The sequence below is a fragment of the Frankliniella occidentalis genome, unplaced genomic scaffold (assembly GCF_000697945.3).
Source record: "Frankliniella occidentalis isolate FOCC.00 unplaced genomic scaffold, Focc_3.1 Scaffold56, whole genome shotgun sequence".
Lineage (NCBI taxonomy): Eukaryota > Metazoa > Arthropoda > Insecta > Thysanoptera > Thripidae > Frankliniella > Frankliniella occidentalis.
Window position 1 is genome coordinate 125,151 of NW_026267186.1, and position 4,144 is coordinate 129,294.

Sequence of the window (4,144 nt, forward strand, 5' to 3'; positions counted from 1 at the left end):
GGGCCGGGGAGGGGTGGGGGCGGCGCCACGGGGCTGCAGGGCGAGCCGAGCGGGGCCGGCCGAGCCGAGCCGAGCCCTTCACTGAAGGTGAGAGTGAGGGGTAGGGGGTGCAGCACGAGCCCGCACTCCACCTCACGGAGCAGGCGAGCGGATACGGATCGAAGCGTATAGGTGGGAGGGGAGGAGGGTGGGCGACTAGTCCCTTCTGCGTAGGCTGAGTTTGGCCGCCAGCGCCCTCCCCTCCAGCGCCGCTCGGCCCGGCTCTCGGCCTGGCGCCCCGGCCCCGCAGCCCGCGCGCTGGCGCCGGCCCGGGGAAGGACAGGACAGGGCCTTTGTTGTTTATGTCCGGGAGGTGGCCGTCGGGTCGCGTCAGGCAGGGCCCCGGCGGGCCGACCACAGGCCGCGCCGCCGCGCCAAGGAGGGACCTCCAAGAACACGGACTAAATGACGTGATAACGAGAGGGGAGGGGGCAGGGGCCCCCCAGCCCTTCTCATCCTGCCCTGCCCTGCCCTGCCCCGCCCTGCCCTGCCCTGCCCCGCCCCGCCCCGCCTGCGCCCTCCCTTCGACCTGAACTGGATCACGATCCCATACAACTCAAACAGGAGGGCGGCGGAGCGACAGAGCCCAGCCAAGTGTGCTTCTAATTGGGACTTCGCGCCCTGGTCGTGACTCGTGCTGTCGTCGTGTTCTCCTACTCCTCCTCCGCGGCGGTGGCCACTCCCCCCCCCCCTCCCTCTTCCTCCACCCCCCACGGTAGGCAGAGAGTCAATCTGTAAGACCGACTGAGCACTCGTTGCCCCCATGCTCGCCCGCTCTGTAGAGCGTGTGTGTGAGTTCGTCGTGGCCGAGGTCGTGGCCCATGAGGCCAGCGTTTGTCAAAAGGAAGCTCGCGCCTCCACCTTTGTCGTGAACTCATTTTCGAACTTAAATTGGTGAATTTCGGTTCAACTTCGATACGAACACTTTAAGTCTTTTTCAAAAAAAAATTTCGTATTGTGCAAAGAATTCTGAGCAACCGTAATATATACAGGAAATTTCCTTGTATTACACAAAAGTTTTCTTTGTATTACAAATAAAATTTGGCTTTGTATTACGGTTGCACATAGTTTTTTTGTAAAGATGTAAGAGTGAACATCTGTGAACTTAACTTCCATGAATTTCGATGAACTTTCATCAAGTTTGGCTGCTGAAGTTCTGTAACTTAAATCAGAACTTCGTTAAGTCCCTTTTTAGCAAGGCTCATTGGCACCGCGACAAAGTTGACGTACTATGTAAAAAAAAATCAATTTTAACTCAAATGGTCGATTAATTTTTACCCTAACTTAACCGGTGGCACGGAATGTTCGTACCTGAGGCGCAAATTGCGGCTTCCGTGCCTCTATTAAAACCTAATTGTTACAAATTATGTATGCAGTATTTACTGAATACCTTCTAGAGGCAGAGGTAGACAGCGTGTACATGGCCATGTATGTGGACAGTTTAAATGTGGAGGGACAATTTTTGTACGTAGGTTAGATGTGTCCTTGTGCACATCTTCGGAAACAGGTTTGTCTGTACGGAGGACAAATTGTACCTAGGCTGGTACAAACGCTTAATTTGTGTGTAAGTTAGATGCAAATTTTTCTTCCGATTTGTGCACAAAGGCACATCTAGCCTCGCATCTAGCCGACGTACAAAAATTGTCCCTCGCCATTTATTGTGGAGATACTGAATACCCTGATAAAAGGGCGAGCGAAGAAGCTACCTTCCTTGGAACAAAGTTTTTTCCCATCACTTGGGGTGAAGAGACGAAAAACGTCTGCATTGTCTTCATCAATCTCCGTTGCACGGCACGGGCTAGGTCGGGCCGGGGCATGCGTCAACTTCTATCTCTCTCTCTCTCTCTCTCTCTCTCTCTCTCCCTCCCTCGCTCTTTAGTCCCGCGAGGCAAACTCACTTCGCGGGGGACCCAAAGCACTGCCGACGTTGGCACGCGTCGCGGGCCGGCCGCCCCGCGACGCACGAAACAGAAATACTAGCTATGTTGCTAAATAAATAATAGCTATAAGCACGCGATAAACTTATTATTTAGCTATGTTGATAATTTTTTTTTCAGCTGTGTGAGCTAAATTTTTCGCTACACAGCTCAAGTTTAAGCTTCTTTGCCAAATTCTTTTCGGCACAGCTTAAGTTTTTTGATTCATATCTAAATATCTCGCATTTATCAGCTATTAGTTTAGCTACACTGGAGCAGGATATCTGACCTGAGCATTTTCAGTGCAAACCTTACCGCAGCACTTCACTTACGAGCTACTCTACAAATATGGATAAAGTGGTGTACGACGAGGTGTACGAGTGTATGTTTGTGACACGGGGAAACACTATGTCCTTCCCAGCCGTAATAACTAACACCCACAAGAAATGTGCGATAATACTGCCATACGTAGAGTTGAAGTTCGTATGGAGTCAAGTCGAAAGTCAAGCAGTGAATTATTCGGTTCCATAATAATTTATACTAATTATTTTTTTGAAACCCTGCTTAAAATGGGCAGTGTGCTGCTCACGTGTGAGCTGTGAGCCCTGTGAGCCTGCGCTGGACGAGTTCACAAAGAAGCGGTGCTGTCGTGGAGGAGAGGGCCGCGTCTGCTGGCTGGCCGGCGCCCGGGGCGCTGGGGATAGGCCGCCCGCCCCGCACCGCTGCGCACCGGGCCGGCGCGGCCTGGCCGCCCGGCGCTAAACGCACCGCGGGGGACTGGCGCACGGGGAAAATGATAATTAATCCTAAACCCAATAGATGAATACGGGATGACTGATTGTTTAATCATCCAGCTATGAGGCTAAAACATTTATAGCTGTGTTATTTTTCGGTGCAACTAAATTTATAGCGACACTGTTAAATTCTGTATCCAGAAACAGAATTCATACAGATCGTCTTGTACTTCCCAACTACGGCCAAAGTCTGTTCGACTGGTATATGTGGGATAAAGACTTGTCATTACTTGAAAAGAGCTTTCCTCCAGAATAAAGTACAGTGCAGACTACAGGATTACACTGTTTTAAAAATTACCAGTCCATTCTGTAGTTATTTACTGTTGTAACTTTTAACAGTGTAGGTTGCAGAAGTTGAAGCTCCATGGCTAAATTTTTAGTGCCATAGCTCTCTTTTTTTTAGCTAAATGTCCAAGTAATGATCCACCCCGCATTTAGTTTTTGGTTAGTACGATGTTGGTTAGCGGCTAACCGTTTAGCCGCACCGTCCGCACCAAGCTCGCGCGTAACATGATATAAGGAAACACGCGTAGGAGACAGAGGATCCCCCCATTCTCGCTCCACTGCTGTAAAGCGCTGCTCGCGCGTCGGACGCGGCTGTGGCCCAGCCGCCTGCCGTGGCCCGGTTTTGGTTTGGCGTGGCGCAGAGTGGAACACCTGTGCGGTGCAGTGGGAGCGCGTGGCGAAGTGCCGTCTGCCGGAGCTGGCGTGTAGGAGGATATTTGCACCCTTCCTGGAAAGTGGGGTACAGATGCCCGCGGGAATTCGTGCCCGGGGGTGGGTATACGAGTACGAATTCGCTGCTACACCGGTCCGGAATCGCCAAACTTGAGCCGGGCAATGCACGCGTCTCCTACCCCCAACCAATCCGCTAGTATGAGGTGTCGTGAACAAAATAGGTACAGTACTAACCAGTAGAGTCCCGTATTCTATAATGACACGCGCAGTTTTGGTGCGACCTCCGCGCGCCCCTGTAGGAGGAGCGGGTGGAAAGAGGAGCGCGTTCAGTTGAATGCGCTGCCCAACGGTTTCTCTCTCTCCCTCTTACGACCTGACACACCCCCACCTGTATTTTCGGTCGACGGGTCGCCCGCGACGCGCTATTTTGGCGCGTGCACTCCCCGCAACTCTCTTCAAGCCCCACCCCCCTCCACCTCTCTCTCTTTCTCTCTCTCTCTCTCCCTCTCTCTCTCTTTCTCTCCCTCTCTCTCCCTCTTTCTCTCTCCCCCCCCCCTCTCTCTCTCCCTCTCTCTCTCACCCTCTCGCTAGCTCATTCGCTCACCCTCTCGCTGGCTCTCTCAGTCACTCATTCGACACTCTAGTCGACTGTCGTGCATATCATTACTGGATATTTTAAACCCTTGACACCGTGAAGAAAATATTCAAAGGTTAAAA